We start from the raw sequence: 19,169 nt of genomic DNA on the forward strand, positions 1-19,169 counted from the left end.
CAATTCTGTAGCAAGACTGGCCAGGACCAGTGGAAATGGTAACCTTTGTCCTACACTCCTAGTAGCAACAGAAGCAGTCACCTTCTTATATAACATGGAATACAGAGGGTGATCTGACATGCAGAGGAGGATGCTCCTCCACTCAGTTTGGGCACCCTGAGGACTTGCTGTCTTTACTAATAGGTGTGGCTGCACCACTCAAAGTGCTATGTCTATGACAGCCATTAGGTGGTACTGAAGTTCAAGATTCCCTAGCTCACTCCATGGGGAATGGGCCAGTACCCACCTCTACCAATTGAACATGTGCAGCTCACAGATTTCTTTAACGTGCCTGGTTGTGCTTAAAAGTCCATGAATTCCAAAACTGCCTCCTAAATCTCTTGGCTTATGTGCTGCCCCTGATTTGGATGTGAATCTTGCTTGTCTTCTAAGATATTCCCAAAGAACCCTCTCACTTGGCCTATAGGCTAATTACTTTTCCTCCAATCTCCCTAGCCTGGCTTCTTTTAGGACCATTTGCAAACTATATTTTGAGCATTTATTTATGTTAATTTCTTTCCCTCACTCTTTCCCTCAATTAAAAAAAAAACAAAACAAAACAACCCTAATCCCTATCACCTGCCTTTGACTCACCATATCTCTCCTCGGTGGGTTTCCTCCAGATTCTCCTTTTGCTCCTCCTCCCAGTTTGCCTCCTTTCAGCTTGCTGGAGCATCTGTTGCATGCATTCAGTAGGATGGAAATCGCTCACCTGGGCTGCTTTTGCTCTTTCAAGTCTACTATGTTTGTGTTCGTCATCGTGGAGTCAGGAGCTTCCAAGGGGCCGAAGTGCCTGACTACTTGGAAGTATTTCCTGGAGTCTTGATGGCTTCTACTTTCTCTTTGGCTCTTACCAGATGTTCCTAGTTCTTATGATTTAAAAGCAGAAGGGACTTTAAAGGAATTTCATTCCAACTTAATTTTATAGTAAAGAAACTGAGATTCAGAGATGTAAAGACTAATCAAACTGACAACTTGTGACTCTCTCCATGTGGTACTTTGTGTTATGTATCATACCATGCTTGGATTCTTTATTTCATGAGTTACCACCATCAGAGAATTTCCAAAATTACCAGCCCATCCTGATGATGAACTTCTCTTCACTTGCCCCACACAGAAAACATTCATAGTCTGTCACCAAGGGAATGCACAAATCTTTTTTTCAAAATGGCAGAGCTTGTCTTGGAGATCTAGGAGTCACTACAGTGCCACAAGGTAGCACTAAGAAGGACTTGATAGGAGAGTTGTAGTGTAAATAATAGCTGGCATTTATATAGCTCTTTACAAATATCTCATTTGGAAAAGATCCTGCATGGACAAAAATATTTATAGCAGCTCTTTTTTGTGGTGACCAAGAGTTGGAAACTGAGGGGATGTCCATCAAGTGGGGAATGGCTGAACAAGTTGTGGTATATGAATATAATGGAATACTATTGTGCAATAAGAAATGATGAGCAGGAAGACTTCAGAAAATCCTGGAAAGACTTATACGAACTGATGCTGAGTGAAGAGAGCAGAACCAGGAGAACATTGTACACAGTAATGGCAACATTGTGCAATGATTGACTTTGATAGACTTAGCTCTTCTTGGCAATGCAAGGATCTAAGACAATTCCAAAAGACTCATGATGGACAATGCTTTTCACATCCAGAGAAAGAATTATGGAGGTTAAATGCAAATCGAAGCACACTATTTTCTTTCTTTTTCTTTTTTTTCTTCTTGTGTTTCCCCCCTTTGATTCTAATTCTTCTTTACAACATGATTAATGTTGAAATATCTTTCATGTGATTGTACACATATAGCCTATACAGGATTCCATACCATGTTGGGGAGGGGAAAGGAGAAGGAGGGGGAGAAAATTTAGAATTCAGTTAATCTTACAAAAGTGAATATTGAAAACTAAAAATAAATAATTTAAAAAATATTGCCTTTGGTTCTCATGACAACCTTGGGAAGTAGGTGCTATCATTATATCTCCATTTTACAGATGAGAAAACTGAGGCCTAGAGAGGGGTAAGTGATTTTCCCCAGATCAAATACCTAGGAATTACCTGAGGCTAGTTTTTAACAAAGATCTTCTTGACTCCCAGTCTAGTATTCTACCCTCCACACCCTGCTTTTGGAATCCTAAGGTGATAATCAAAAACGTTTTAGGATAGAAAATCAGTTAAGTCTCATAGGAATATGTTCAGCTCATATACTCCATAGGTATCTATGAAATGTCAAAAAATCTAGGGGAAAGTCCTACATGTGTGACTCACTAGAAGGGAACATCATGAGCTCCCAGGATAGGCAGACACAGAGAGATTATCAGGAACATTCACACTGAAAAGATTAAAGATTCCAATGTTTTTTCTCACCTACTAGATTGCAAGCAGTGCAATGGGTGGGTGCGTATCCGATCTATTTTTTTCTGAGTCTTCAATCTAACACAGATCCTGTAATATAGTAGTGGTTGAGCCTGAGCTTTGAAAGATCCTGCCCCTAGTTATTAGGAATTAAAGCTATGAACTTTAGCAAAGGCTTCAGGGATTAATTTTCACAAAGAACTCATTAAATGCAAACCTTGTTTGGCACCTGGAAATAACTCCCCACCCTGAACAGGCTGGAGAGGAAAAAAATCTAATGCAGCCTAGGAAAAACATCTGTAAATAGACCCACATGGATAGTAATCACTTCCCCCCAGTTTCAGTGAAAACCTTCTGAAAAGAGGTATAGGGGGAGGGGTCAAGGGAAGAAATGGAGAATCTGGGGAAGGATGACTTTCTGAGACCGGGCTGGCAAAACCTGTATGGCTGTCTTTGAAAACATTCCCAGAACATCATGCTAAGTAAAGAAAATAGCAAAGGCATCAAAAAGGAGATGAAAGAAGCCATCTTCTCTTGACGTTTTTAGACTCAGATTTATGACTAGTAGGGTCTTAGAAGGGATCTTGCTCAGAGCTCCCACTCTGTCATTATCCAGATGTGAAACCAGGCTCATGTGAGATGATTTGCCCAAGTCATAGGGGATCCAGGTCCTCAACTCCAAAAACAAAGCCTGTTTCTTCTGTGCTACATGTATTCCCCCAACCTGGACTGGTTCCAGTGCTTATCTTTTTCAAGGATGGTCTTTTCTTTCTCCTCTCCTCTTCTCCTCTCCTCTTCCTCTTCTTCTCCCTCTCCCTCTCCTCTCCCACTACCAACATAAGCTTTTAAAGGATATGTCTTACCCCCCCCTCAAAAACCTCATGTGGCTCCCCATTGTCTGGTCTAAAATACTAACCCCTTAGTCTGATATTTGAGTCCCTGCACAATCAGATTCCCATCTATCTTTTTGGACTTAATCTAAAGACTCTCCTAGAGGCTAGTCCTGGCTCCATGTCATACATTCTATATTCCAGACAATAATGATAATAATAATTATTATTATAGCTAGCAATTGTACAGCACTCAGATCTCCAAAGCATTGTTTGCAGATGATTTTATTTTATTCTCATTTTTATCTAGGTGGTAGATATTATTACCATCATCCCTATCTTCCAAATGAGAAAACTGAAGCTGCTAGAGCTTGCAATTTGCCTTGTTTCACACAGCTGGGAGGAGTCTATGGCTGAACTTGAACTTGATCCTCCTGACTCCAGGTCTAGGGCTGTGTCCACGGTACCGTCCAGATGCCTCTGATAAACTGTGTCATCATCTCTCACCTCCAGGCTTTTGTTCAAATTGTCTACCTGGCTTGCGATGTATTCTTTCTTTTGCTTCCTGTAGGGCACAGATCAGGTGCTCAGGAATATCCCTTGTGTTAGATAGGTCTTAATTTATTGGTATTGTATGTTCATTGTTGAGTTAAGAATTTCCCCGATAGCCCATGTACAAAGCTTCCTGAAATGTCTCTTTCCTTCTCTCTGAAACAAAATTGTGTTTCTAGTGAGGTTTCACTTCCCAGACCTCTATTGGGCAATGCTTGGAAGATCCCACAAGTCCTGTCCCTCAGCAGATGTGGGGTGTGGTGGCCTTGGTAAATGATGGTGGAAGATGTGGGCAGAGAGTTTCTTTTAAAAATCTTGCCTTCTTTCCCTCTCTATATTAAACTATTAGATAATGAGTTCATTGAGTTGGTATATTGGGGCATCTATCTGGGGCAAGCATTGCTGAAAGGCCTGAGCTTAGATAAAAAAATGAATAAGAACAAGAGATAGGCTGGGTTGCAGTACATCTAATCATTAATTTAAATTAAATTCATTAATTAAAATACATTTAATCAACCCAACAATGCCCCAGAGAGAAATATCCTTCTTTTTAAATTCTGTGTTCTCATAGCCATGCCGTAATGGTAAAAAAAATCTTGCAATTCCACACTCTCTAAAAAATTGGAAATGGCACAAAGGGAAATGGAAAGCTACATAGTCCGCCAATAGATGGTACCATATTTCTGACAATGGCTTTGGCACCAGAGGGGATGTAACATAGCATACAAAAAAGCATGATTACAGTCAATTAGGAAATATTAAGCACCTACTGTGTTCTAGGCACCATGAAATATTGTACTAAGTGATTGTCAGTGGAGGTGGGATGGTCAGAAAGTGAGGAGAGGATGGCAGATGTGGCTGCTTGAGGGCCATATAGATGCCCACAAATTGTAAAACAATAGGGAGGGAGGGGTCTTGACCATTGGGTAAGTCATCTAAGGAAGATGTGTGGGAGAATTGAGCTGAGATCTACACCAGTGGAGGGTGAACTCCCACGGATCAGATCATAGCTTCAGTAAAGGACTGAGGAAGCCTTGAGAAAGATTCAGAATGTAATACTGACAATCCTTCCTTTATGATCTTCAAAAACAGGGCAGATTCTTGTCAGGCTGGGCTGATGTATGTGAGCAGAGCTAAGCAGTTTTAAGTCAGAAGTCTGTTCTAACTAGGTGAGTCTGATACAATTTGTAAAATGCAGTAAGTCACCCCCAGAGAGTTTACTTTTTCCTATACCTTGGAGCTGGGAGATAAGAGGGATAGTGACTGAGTGGAGAGAAGGGAGCAGATATTTATCGTGAATAGACAATCGGTGCACATTGGTTTAACAGGTGGTACCATGGAATGGGACAAAAATCAAGGAACTTACCTTCTATTAGGGAAAACAACACACCCATATATGTATACATGTATGATATGTGCTGCATATATACACATACATAGATACATATGTAATGTATGTGTACATGCACACAGAGAACATAAATACCCCCTTTCACATACACACATACACATGAACACACAGAAACATTCCAAATAAATACAAAGTAATGCTAGTAGAGGGCAATGGTGTGGACCAGGAGAAGCACAGCTAGCATCATTACAGAATTCACTAATCCATTAGCAACACTTTGAGTCTGGCCCATCCACGACTTCCCATGCTACTTCTTGAGTGCCTTAGTTGCCCATTGGCCATGTGGAGACCACTGAATAGGTAGATGTCTTATTCTGATCTCTATCTCATAGTCAGCAGAACATGACGAGTTTCTGGTTCACAACTGATCGATCACATTAGCTGCAGAGGTGGTTTGAGTTTGCATTTCCTAACTACTCTGGGAAGAACTGAAGTGTATATTTTTATTCCTGGTGGGTAACCCGGAGTTGTTTCTCCACTGTGAGATAATAGACTAATAGTCCATTAGCTTCCTTGGCATTGGCTGAGTCGCAGGCCAGAATAACAAGTTTCATTCTCTCACCCAAATGCACACATTAACTGGATGTAATGACTTACACATGTCTAGCTTGCTTGACTTTGCAGGCAGTATGGAGGCTCTTTGCAACAGACAGAGAAAAGTACAGATGTCATGACTCCTTTTCATTTTTTCTTTTTGTCTCAAATACTACCCGTGGTCTTTCTACAAGTCAGTCAACAGGACTAGAAGGGAGAAGTCTCTAGGAGGGTGGGTATGCCTTGTAAGTGAGCAATCTAGAACCTTGGGATCCAAGGCACTCATGGTTCCTTGGTTCTACTCAAAGAGACCATGTGCTATAATGGAGAGAGCTCTGGGCAAGACTTGCTGGCCATGAATATCTTCCTTTGACACTGTCTAGCTATGGGACCATTTCCCAAACTCTCAGTTTCTTCACTTGTAAGATGGAAATGATAATAATTCCAGCAGAGTCTACATCCCAGGTTGTTTGAAGGGCTCAAGTAAACCAACGTATGTAAACTATTTTGCAAACCTCACAAAGCCAAATATATGTCAGTTATTATGCAAAATAACTCAGTTATGCAAAATAGCTGGCTAACACACGGACCCCACATTAAAGTTTGTTTGCTTTTTAGTGACATTGGTGAACTTCTTTTGTTTGACTTAAAGAGGAATTGTAGTCTGTTCATTAAATTTTCTTTTTTAAATTAGAAACTTGAAAATCATGGACAAACTTGAATATTCAAACATGCAAAAAGTGGGAGGGGGGAAAGAATATTCCTTATGAATTACTGAATTTCTGCTACCAATAATTTGTTTTTCTAAATGTGTATTAAGTTTAACAAGAGAGAATGAAAATTGATTTGGGAAATGTAAACTCTTGGTTGATATTAAACATTTCCTGTGTATATAAATGTTTTCCATTTTTTCTCCCTATCCTTTAGGAATAAATTTATTTCCATTCTTCTTATTTGTTGTTTAATTTTCTAAAATGTATGTATGTATATATATATATATATCCCTGATATATATCATATACCATGTATATATGTGTGTGTATATATGTATGTATGTATGTATGTATGTATGTATGTATGTATGTATCAGGGATATCCCATATTCAATGGATCCCAACATGAGGATGGAATGGATGGAAATGAGGCCATACTCTAGAGTTAGAGATGGATGGTTTTTCTCCTTGGGAAAAGGACCCAATCATTTAATGAGATCTTTGAGGGTTGGAGGAGAGAGGCTAGTTTGAACCTATGATTTCATTCCTGGAGGCAATCACATGGCTTGGAAATGCCATGTTGCTTCTCAGAAGCAGATCACCTGTCTCTCTTGGAGGGAGCTACTGCAGACATGAAGAGGTTGATTTGTCCAGGGTCACACAATCAGTGTGTGTCAGAGATAGGAATAAGACCCAGATCACCTACCCACTAAGTCACACCATCTTTCAGTGAGCCTGATGGTGATGGGAGATGCAACCAGTCTTTGTAATGACCCACATCCCTTCACATTCTTGGCCTAGGGGAACAGGAAAAATACTGGAAGCCCCTTAATAGGTGTGGCATACATCTACTTACAATCAAAGATATAGCAGGACTTAGTCACAGGTGAACCATGCATTGCTGTTTTACTATATAAAACAGGCTTATAGTTCAGTTTGATGGATGGCTAATCTTGGAGTCAAACACCTGAGTTCAAGCCCTCCCTCTGACACAAATTCCTTTTATGACTCTGATCACTCCTCCCTCAACACTTTATGAATAGAAATCATCAAAGAGGAATTTCTGGGCCACATCAGTGAGGGGAATTTCCACACTGGGAGTTCTAAAACCTCAATTCTAACTTGAGGTGCACACCAACCAGAAGAATAGTGACTCTGTCCCCTGTGTGCTGTGGAGCAGTTTGGTTCTGATGATTTCTAAATAGGGAAATAGAGTGGCAGGACATTAGTTCCATTGGGGCATTCAGAGTCAGCACTGACCTTTAATCCACATATAGGAATACACAAAAATCTTCATACTTACCAGAGAGCTTTCTCCATGTCTCTTTCTAGCCTCTTTTTCCTGCTCCGCCTTTGTTGTTTGAATCCTGCCTGTTCAAACAGAACTAGTTAATAGGGGAGACCACCTACCTCGTGCCTGTGCATTCCAGGGCTGACAATTCTCTCTCTAGGAACTTCCTCACAAACAGGCTTGGGCGGCAGAGGATGACTGCGCATAGATCCTGACCCTCCTGGAGCTCAGCACTAACTTGGAGGGAGTCTGGGTTTTCCAAAAAGCTTCTTGCCAACTTTCACAGCTTGGGGAAAAAAGATGCCCACAAGAAACAAAAGACTGAAAGAGAAATAACCTGAAGCAGACGCCCCTGGCTTAGTGTCCAGAGGATGGGATTCACCACTTTCCTTCCAGGCCAGAGCCTTTTCAGAGAACTTTCCAGCTTGGGACAGGGAAGCAAGAGCAGGGCAGCCCCACATCAGAGTCACCTATGTGTGCATGGAACCATTTGGAATGATCTGGTTTATTTCCTGTGCAGTTTAATCTGCTCTTTCTTTTGTTTTGAACTCATTGCCACCTGACTGGTTGGTAGAAGTGAGCTCAATTGCTCAGGAGGAAAAATGAGGCTGGTGACCTATACAGCCCTCCCTCACTCAAAACAAAGTCAAGTGCAAGTCATGTTATCATTTCTCTGATGGCATAGTCTTCTTTGAAAATAAAGGGTGAACACAACCTGTGAGTGGACCTAGCTGCCTGAATGGGACCCAGCTAGCTGGGTAACTCAGCTCATCCTCTCTCTTCTGTCCCTCCCTTCCTTCTCCTCTCAAAAGGAAGGTAAATTTGGGTGGTCAGAGGATGCCGAGTTCACTTGGGGTTTACTGGCTAGATATCTTTCCTTCCCTCCCTCCTTCCTTCCTTCCTTCCTTCTTTCCTTCCTTCCTTCCTTTCTTCCTTCCTTCCTTCCTTCCTTCCTTCCTTCCTTCCTTCCTTCCTTCCTTCCTTCCTTCCTTCCTTTCTTTCTTCCTTCCTTCCTTCCCCAAAACCTTAAACCCAGTACCCTCTGAAGCTCATAGATGGGACAATAGGTCCCTGCCCAAAGTCCACTTAATGGTTGTTTTCTGGACCCTCCAGGCTTCACAGTGATTATCAATAGAAACTGTTGCTCTTTCCCTCCCAGCTTGATTTACTTATATTTTTTCTTTTGCTCATTAAATGGACCATTGCCTGATTACTTTTTAAAGCAGTCTATTCACTGAATAGACCTAAGTGAGCACTTGAATAGGCCTTAGCAGAAAAAAAGGCCAAGGTCTCCCCGTTCATCCTGGGTCATCTCCAGTCATCCTGATGAATATCTGATCACTGGATCCAGGAGGCTCAGGAGGAGAAGGTGAGGCTGGTGACCTTGCATAGCCCTAGCTCACTCAAAATAAATTCAAGTGCAAGTCCTGTCATCATTTCTCTGATGTCACAGTCTTCTTCGAAAATGAAGGATAAACACAACAACAAGAAGTAAATTCACTCTTGGAGGCTCATGAGCTGTGATTTCAGATGAGCACTGTTCCCCAGATCACCTCAAATTTGGAGTAGCTTTTCTGAGACTCCATAAGTGGGTGTCTGCAGGGAGGGGATGGAGACAAAGCAACAACTTCCATGAACAAGAGGGATGGAGCAAATGATAAAGCAAACCCCTTCAACATCTAGGGTAGTATCTACTACCACCTGAAATCAAAGAAACATGTCACTATAACATGATAGTTCAGAATTTAAAAACAAAAAACCATCATCTCCCACCTTTATGTCTTCGCATAGGATTTCCCTCATCCCTGGAACCCATTGCCTCCTTAATCTGTTTCTTAAAATTCTTCATTTCCTTCAAATCTCCATTCAGATGCTTTCTTCTCCATGATACCTTTCATACTCCTTTTAAAGGATGCTGCTCTCTGTGCAAATCATCCTGTATTTAAACATCTGTTTATATGTTATTGCTCTACAATAGAATGGAAGCTTCCTGAGGGCAGGGACTATTTTTGATCTTATCTTGGCTCCTCAGAGCCTTGAATAGACTAGGTCCTTGATCAACATGGGATGAATTGGTTGGAATTGACCTAACCATCAGGATTCTCCCCCCTAACCCCCACCAAATGATACTTGTTGATTTCTGTAATTTTTTGTGTCTGGTCCCCACCCATTCACCCACTTCTGTTCTCTCTGTTCCCCTCTAACTTTCAGTTCATAGCATCAGCTGGTACCTCATCTCCAATTTCCTCTTATAAAAAGGGGGGTTTTGTTACTTTAATGGGCATGACAACACTGATTTATCATGGTTCCCTGTTTCAACATCCTTCATCCATCTCTCCTTGTCTATTATTCTGCAAAGACTCTCAACCTAAGGAACTAGATTTCTGGAACTCTTTCAAAATATTAAATAAAATTATTTAAATTGGAAAATTATGAACTTGACAAATGTGAAAATTTCAGTATCTGAAAAACAGAAAAGAATATTGCATATCAAAGTGAACTTCTGGCACATACAAACTGTAGATTAAATTGAATATGAAAGTAATAAAACTGCCCAGCTCATCTGTAATCCGTGCTTCCTTTCAGATTTTCTTTTCTTCTTTTCTGGACATTAAAAACAAACAAACATTTCATTGATTCTTTTTGTCTTTACAATTTTTTATCACTAATACTGTCTTCCAACTCCTCTATTCCTCTCTTCTCCTCCAAGTCCCTCTCTTGTAACTGATGTGTACATTTAAACCCCAAAAAATCAATACTGATCATTGACCGCTTCTGAAATTGTATGTCCCATTCTGTATCTCAAGTACATCACTTCTCTGTCATACATGGGGAGATATTATTTGATCATCAGCAATTTGAAGTCAGGATTGGTTATTTGATTGGTCAGGTTCTAAAACTTTCTAAAAGTTGTTTCCCTTTCCATTGCTGCAGTCATCATGCACCTTGCTCTCCTGGTCCTGCTCCATTGAACCTTTCCCTCTGTTTATACAAGTCTTCATAGGCTTCTCTGAATCTGTCACAGTCATTGTTTTATCCATTATATTCGTAGACCAGAACTGATTCAATCACTACTCAATTGATGGATATCCATTTTTCCTAGTTCTTAATTATAATAGAAAGTATATATATATATATATATATATATATATATATATATACATATATGCATATATGCATACAGATATGTATGTATGTAAATTTACATATATGTGCCTTTTCCTCAGTCTTTGGTGTTTCTGGGATATAAGAGGAATAAAGGCATTCCTCGGTCAATGGAATATATAGTTTAGTGACTTGGGAAATTGTTTCAAGCTGATTTCCAGAATGGTCAAAGAAATTCATTGTTTCAGCAATAGTATATTAGTTTCCCTGTCAATCAGTCAGACAGTAGACATTTGTTAAGCACATATTATGCACCAAGAACTTTGCTAAGTCCTGGAGATTAAAAAAAAAGCAAAAACCTGGTCCCTGCCCTAAGGAAGCTCAGATTCTAATCGGGAGAAAACATGTAAAGAAGTGCGTAAGTTGTGTACATGTATATATGTGTGTGTATGTGTGTGTGTGCATTAACAGAAGGTAATTTCAAAAGAAAGTCATGGAAGGTGCAGAGTGATAATGTCTGGGAAAAGCCTCCTGTGTAAGGTTGAATGAGCTGAGGCATCTTAAAGCAATAGAGGAAAGCTAGCAAGTGAGGGAAGGAGGACAATGTTTTAGGCAGGAGTGGAACCAGGAAAAGTCATGGAGTTCAGAAGTGGAGGGTTGTGCAGGTAAGGCAAAGAGGAGCCCTTGTCACTAGATTGCCCAGTATGGGTGGGGAACAGTATAAGAATCATGGGACAGGTGGGAAAGGGCTGGGCTGTAAGAGGATTTACCAACCAAACAACCTGAGTTTGTCTTTTTTGCTGAACACAATGGCACATGGTCACATCATCAGATCTGCACTTTGGGAAGATCCATTTGATGGCTGAAGAGCATGGACCAATGGATAGACCAGAGGCAGGGAGGGCCAGCAGACACCCCCGCAGTGGTTTGGGTGTTCCAGGGCAATGGTACTTGTGTAAATAAAGAAAAGAGACTTTCCCACTTAACCGAGAGCTTTGGGTTAAGTCCAATTAGTCTCAGAGAAATCCAGGAGAGTATATTTTAAAGAGAATTCCTTTGCGTGTGGATGCTCTCTCTCCTCTCCAGGGCTTTTTCAAGTCCCCAGCTCCATTGCTCTAGGACCCCTTCAACCTTTTCTAGTCTTTCACTATCCTCCGTCCATAGCGCTTTCCATTTCTTTGCATATAATCTGTATTTACTTATATGTCCGTGTGTGTGTGTGTGTGTGCACATACAGCTTTCTTTCAGTTCAGTGTTAGATACTTGAGGCCAGCAACAATTTTCATTTTTTTCCTTCTATTCCCTGCCCCCAATCAATGCCTTGCACATAGTAGGTGCCTAACAAATACTTGTCCAATTGAATTGAATGAAATAATCATGACACTAGTGAATCCATATTGATCTGATCCCATTATATCAAGGCTAAGAACACATGGCTTTCATGAAGGTTGCAGCCACTTAATTTCTGCTTTTTGCCTTCCTCCATAAGGAATCAGAAATAGGCTGTCCTGAAAGTTCTCAAAAAATGTATACTGGACTCCAATCCAGAAATCAATATTCCACAACTCCCTCCAGGAGGAGATTGAAGTGCTTGACTCCTTCAGGTCATAACTTCATAAATGGAAGCTGACATCATTCTATTTCCTCCCAAAGTGAGAAGTAACTCTAGGTACTGCCTGAGCCTAGAGCTTTTGGGCCATGCTAGGAAAGAATGACTTCTGTCAGTGGAGCCCACCTCATCTCAACTTGGAGAAGAGAAATCAACTTGATGTTTTACTGAAAAACCACGGGGTCCATCTGACCCAGGCTTTCCTGGTCATCCTCTGGCCACCCCTCTTTCCCTTTGAGGTTATCTTCTATTAACTACATACATACACGTTCAGATACATACATCTATATCCATACCTATCCATCTTATGTATAATTTTTTATGTGCTGTCTTTCGCATTAGAATATTAGCTCCTTGAAGACAGGGGTCATTTTTATTTGGTTTTTCCCTTTCTTTGTATCTTAGCATTTAGCACAGTGCCTAGCATTTGGTAAGTGCTTAATCAGAATAGGTACTTAACGTTTGTTGTTTGACTTGTCCAAAATGGCAGCTTGTAAACTAGTTTTCATGCTCACATCTCAGTGTTTTTCTTCATATTTTTCTTCATTAATTTTTCTTCATTTTCTTCATTAATTACCTGGCTTGTGCATAGAAGTCATTTTTTTCTAATGTGATTCTTCATTCTGTTGTAGTTGTTGGTGTCACAGGAGAATGAAAACATTTGATTCTCTCTTGATTTTCCTGAAGAGTTAATCATTTACTGTAACCTCCTGACATTTTAATCTTTTCACAGTCTGCCCCCTGTTTACCTTTCTAGCCTAATTAGGCATGATTTGCCTTTATGCATGCTACAGATCAGCCGGCTTGGCTTACTTGCTGTTCCTCACACACAAGATTCCCTTTCCTGTCACTATACTTTTGCAAAAACTGTTTGCGCATGGCTAAAATTATCTCCTCCTTCCCTGCATCTCTTAGAATCCTTAACTTCCTACAAATCCAGCTCAGACACTACCAACCACATGATGTCTCTAGTGGCTGGTTCTCCTCTTACCTCAAAATTACCTTGTACTTTTTTATTATTAGCACGTATCATTATTTTTATTTACTTTGTACCTTCTTGGAAGTGTTCATTTTATTCTCATACAGAACGGAATGCCTGGGAATGTAAGATCCATGAGAGTATGGACTGTTTCTTTTTCCAAGAGATTTATATCCAGAGGTGGGGAACCTGTTGGCTTAAGTCCACATATGGTCTTCTAGTTCCTTGGGTGCGGGTTTTTGACTTAGTCCGAGGTTTACAGAAGAAATCTCCTTAATAAAAGAATTTGTTCTGTGAAGTTTGGATTCAGTCAAAGGGCTGCCCTTGAGGACCCAGAGAGTCACATGTAGTTCTGAGGCCAAAGGATACTATAATTGGCACAAAATAGGACCTTCCTTCTTCATTGGTGAGTGATAACTGACTCTGATTTATAGAGCTGAATTTCAAATACTTCAGTTACTATTTATTATATTAATTTTGTTCATTTGTTGTTTAGAATAAAAAAAAGTCTTTTGATTCTTCCCCTTCGCTACTTATTGAGATTTCCTAAGAATTAAAGGGATCCCCAAGGCATTCAGATGATTCAGGAGGGTGCAAATGCCCCCTTACTAGGAGAATTCAAAGCAAAGACTGAGTGGTGCTTTGTTTGAGTTGTAGTTTAAGGAGAGGGCATGTATTGGACTGAAAAAGGCACAATCCAAGTTGTGAGAGACTTCCAAACTTCCTATTTGTGGGTGATTTCAACAAGCAGATATATCATTTAGGACAGGCATGTTCCACTAAGTCTCAAAACACTAGGGAGTTTCTTAGAAGCAATTCATAGCCACTCAAAAGAGTTTAGCCTGACATCCACACAGGAAGGACAAAATGGATGAAGAATATCTATTGTAACTGGATGGATAACCTATAGAGGAGTTTGTTGATCATCATGTATATCTTGAATGGAAAGTACAAATGGAAAAATTGACCTCAGACTTTGTGTTTTTGTAACTCTTATTTTATCGTATACTTAAAAGTATTTGAATGACACAACTATCTTTTTTAAAAATCTTATTTATTTCTTTCTTTAAAAAAATCAGTTCTGCTTTTTCTTCCTTCCTCATGCCTCTCCCCCACCCATTGTATGAAGCCATGCAAAACATATTCCTACATTAGCCATGCTATGGGGAAAAAAGCTAAGAAAAATAAAGTGGAAGAAACTATGCTTCAGTCTACACTGAGAGCCTGCCAGTTCTCTCTCTGGAGATAGACAGTATTTTTCATCATTAATTGGAATTGTCTTGGATCACTGTAATGTTGAGAATACTTAAGTCATTCACAGTTGATTATCATAAAATATCATTGTTAGTGTGTACAATATTCCCTTGGGTCTGCTTACTTCAATTTGCATCTATTTGTATAAGTCTTCCCAGGTTTTTCTGAAACCATCCTGCTTGTCATTTCTTACAGTATAATGGCATTTCATTCCTCAACTGATGGACATCTCCTCAGTTTCCAATTCTTTGTCACCACATAAAAGAGCTACTATAAGCATTTTTATGCACATAAATACTTTTCCTTTTCCTTTTTATCTCATTGGGATATACAGTTAGTACTGGCATTTCTGGGTCAAAGAATTGCCCAGTTTTATAGTCCTTCACGTATAGTTCCACATCGTTCACCAGAATGATTGGAGAGTTTGCAACTCCACTAACAGCATATTAATGTCCATGCTTTTCCACACCCCTTCTAACATTTCTCATTTTCCTTTTCTGTCATGTTAGCCAATCTCATAGGTATGAGGTGGTGTCTCAGAGTTGTTTTAATTTGCATTTCTCTAACTATTATAGATTTAGAACAGTTTCATATGCCTTTGATTTCTTTTTCTGAATACTGTTCATGTCTTTGACCATTTATCAAATGGAGAATGGCTCATATTTTTATAAACTTTGCTCAGTTTCCTATATATCTGACAATTAAGACTTTCATCAGACAAATTTGCTGTAAAATTTTCCCCCACTTTCCTCTTTTCCCCTTAGTTTTGGCTGCATTGGCTTTATTTGTGAAAAACTTTTAAAATTTAATATAATCAAAACTGCCCATTTCACTTCCAGTGACCCTCTTCATCTCTTATTTGATCATGAAATTTCCCTCATCCATACATTTGACAAGTACTTTATTCATACTCTCCTAATTTTCTTTCTACTTCATCTTTTATGTCTAAATCATGTACCCATTTTGACCTTATCTTGACGTATGGTGTGAGATATTGGTCTATGACTAGTTTGGTCCCAGACGTTAAAAGGAGAAGTTGAGTGAGCTGGATAGCCTTCAAGAAATAGCAAATCTCCTTTAATGACCCCACAATCCTTCCAGGAACAAAAAATTATCTTTTTAATACGATTATTCCCTGGGTGCTATTGAATGCTTGTTTAACATGGAAAACAACAATCTTCAATGAACTTAAAATGTAAATTAGATACAAAAAAAATGACCAGGTGCATGTTAGCAGTGAGCAAGCTTCACATGCAACCAGTGGGGAACTCTGAAAAGGAACAGAAGCATAAGACATTATCAGGGAAATGTAGGCTAGAATGGAAAATGGACTGGTCCTATGTGGTCTTATGCTAACCTGAATGCTCCTCTGGTACCTTTGTGATGTCAGGAGAAAATGAGCATGGCCTCCAGTGCATTGGGTGCACCCCTTTTGGTGACCTTATTGATGGCCATGGGTAAGTGTAATACAGGATGAGTGGACATGAACTAACTCTTTCTCCAAATATAGAGCCATGGCTACTAGATTGAAGTGACAGAAGAGAGACTCTAGTCTAAAAGTGGTTTCTGCCTTGGTCATCTGAACCGCTGGAGGGGACTTACAAACCAATGAGAACACATACATCTGTGCATCAGAAGACCAAGTAGCCTAAGTGAAAAGGCTGAGGGTTTGCTGTGACAGAGACAGCCCTGGTTTCTTGAAGTTCCACTTTGGAGCCTAAGTGTCATCCATCATGGGGTTGTGGATCTGCTCTGCTGGAGAGACTAACCACTCAGTGAGATCACAAAGTCCAGTAAAATACACAACACACACATTGCAAGTACCAATGACCAGAACCTTAAAAGCAATAGGCCTCCTTTTCTGGTCTAAAAGGCCAAGTATAACTGGAAAGAAGCATGTACTTTCTGTTCATTGGCTAGTGGAGCTGTAGAAGATGGGAGACCCCTGTGGTTTCCTAAAAAAAAAAAAAAAGAATATCCTTGATCCCTTCCCCCTTTTAGATTTCATAAATGAATACCACAACCTGGAAATACTTGGACACTTCAGGATTTTGTGGTTTTGTGTGTGTGGATTCATGGAACCAGGTCCAAGTTCTGAAGTTTTTGTGCTGTCTGGAGTGGGGGTGGGGGGCTGACACCTCAAAAGGTAAGACTTTGTGTGGCAGCCTTCTAGTGAAGAGAAGCTAATCTTGATCTTAGAGGACAGACACACATTACTGATAGCCAGGTCTATACTTGCAGTCATTTCTACTTGTCTGTGCCTTCCCAAGAGTCAGGAGTACAGTGTAAAGTGTGCTGGCTTTTGGAGACTGAGAAACTAGAGTTCTCAGGTAAATAAATTCTGTGTATCAGTTTCTTCATCCAGAAAATGAGGAATCTGGACTCAGCCTAGACAGTTCTTTCCAGCCTCTGGTCCATGATCTTCTAATCCCAAGGAGACTCTCCTGCCTTGAGGAAGTGTGAAAGTCTGGCAGCTCTGGGTTATTACGTGGCAAGTCTTTAAAGGAAAAGCAAGAGTGTTATTCTGAATATTGTGTGAATGGAAACTCACTGACCTCATGGGGAAAGGCAAGGAGAAGAAATCAGATTACTTGAAAGTTGCCAAGGGGAAAGTGTGACATTTCCCCTTAGGATAAACCACACCTTGCCTCTGTTGGACATTTACAGCCCCAGCCCACCTTTGCAGGCTGACCTCATATTTCTCCACCTCATTTACTCAGTGCTCCCACCAAGCTAGTCTGTTGCTGCTTTTGGTTGATGGCCCATCTCCAGTCTCCATGCCTTTGCACCTACTGTCCCCTATTCCTGAATGCCTTCCCATCTTATCTCTGCCTCTCAGACCTTCAAGCTCCCATCAGCATTCAGCACAATTGCCACCTGGAGACCTTTAATGGTCCCTTCAGTTGTTAGAAACTTGCCTACAGTTAGAAGGCCCTGGCCATCATAAGGCACAAAACACTGAGCTTGAAACCAGGTGTCCCTAGTTCAAATTTTGCCACGAATAGCTATCAGTTGTACAATATGGGCAAGCCATTTAATTCCTCACAGATATCTTGTCTATAAAATGCGGACAATAATACTTTCCCTATCTACTTCACAGTGTTGTTGTGAGTAAGGCATTTTTTCAAACTCCTAATAGTTCTTATAATACCATGTTGCTGTGAATAAGTTTATACAGAAATCAAACATTAAGGTCAACAAATTATTGGGTAGACAATGACCTTCTGTCTGTCTGTTTATCTGTCTGTCTATTTTTGAAGGCTTCTGGAGGACAAAGATCGTGACTTAATTATCTTTGTAAACCTCACCCCCACCCCTACTATCTAGTCCTAGTGTCTTCAATTACAGTTTGATGAATGAATAAATGACTAAGTAGTTTACATTTCAAGGATGCTGTATGAAGTGTATGGGGGAGGAGGGAGCAATTTTCCCTGACTTTAAGAATAACATCCTTCAAATTCCACAAATAATCTATTTTAGATCTTCCCCCTATTTGCATATTTTTGTTGTAACAGTAAAGGGCTTTTTAGCCCTTTTGTCAGTCCTTTTGGGTCTGTACACAGACTCCTTTGCTGGCCTTTTGGCTACCCAAGGTGGAGACAGAGGGCATCACATGTAGAACTTTCCAGAGTTTTAAAGATGAAAGACTGGGACTGAACAAGAAAGAGTGGTGGCTCAGGGTTGTCTCTGTCCTAATCTGCATTAGGATTAGTTTTGTAATAGCTAGATGGGATTCTATGGGTTTACCTTTGTGGATTTTATGCAAAGTCCAACTTCAGGCCTTGGATTTCATAGAAAAACAGAGGCATGAAGATGCCCTAGAATACATCTCCTAGGATCCTTACAGATTTGAGTCCAGGGACCCTGAAGGAGGTGTCTTGTGCACCTATTTATCCATGTAGATGTAGGCATGAGAATCACTGAACTTTCAATAATGCTGTGTAATCTAGTTGTGAGTTAACTTGCTTATGTTTAGCTCCCATTTCATGGGTAGAAGGGAGGTTCGTTACAAGGCACTGGTCTTCTAGCTAATTCTTTCTCTAAATATTAAGCCATGGCTACAATATTGAAGAGGAGAGAGACTCCAGCCTAAAAGTGGTTTATGCTTTGGGAAGAGCTAAATACAGAAAATGAGTGGATTGTTTGCTCATCTAATTTAATTGTGTGTTTTTTAGCATGCCCTTCAGTAACACCAGATAAATGAAACAACACAGAGAGGGCAAATGAAGGTGGAGATCAAGTCAGAGATCACATGAGTCATTTCCTAAATTTGTCCACATAATAGTGGAGGCACTGGTTGGATGATTGGCAGCTATGTGGCCTTGGGTCCTGATGCTTTAAGAGCCTCAGACTACTATATTTTGTTTAGATACACTTTATATTATGGTTGATTTCCAGAAGTCAAAACCATCCAATGTTTGCCTGCTTTCTGTTTTCCATGGAATTGGGGTAGTTTGGCAATGTAAGTTCACACGTAATCTCATTCCAGCTAGTTGAACTGTT

At 40.1% G+C, this 19,169-nt stretch overlaps 1 long non-coding RNA gene across 3 annotated transcripts in view; it reads left to right on the forward strand.

Moving 5' to 3' along the window:
* The window catches only part of LOC140531059 (uncharacterized), a 146,610-nt gene that overhangs the window by 17,304 nt on the left and 110,137 nt on the right, over window positions 1-19,169 (forward strand). Inside the window, exon 1 of one of the 3 annotated variants that reach the window (XR_011976255.1) lies at window positions 4,863-4,939. The exons of the other annotated variants lie outside the window; for them this stretch is intronic. This is a non-coding gene — a long non-coding RNA (uncharacterized lncRNA). Of the gene's footprint in view, window positions 1-4,862; window positions 4,940-19,169 lie in introns of those variants that run through there. 3 annotated transcript variants of the gene reach the window in all.

The sequence above is a fragment of the Notamacropus eugenii genome, chromosome 3 (genome assembly GCF_028372415.1).
Source record: "Notamacropus eugenii isolate mMacEug1 chromosome 3, mMacEug1.pri_v2, whole genome shotgun sequence".
Classification (NCBI taxonomy): domain Eukaryota; kingdom Metazoa; phylum Chordata; class Mammalia; order Diprotodontia; family Macropodidae; genus Notamacropus; species Notamacropus eugenii.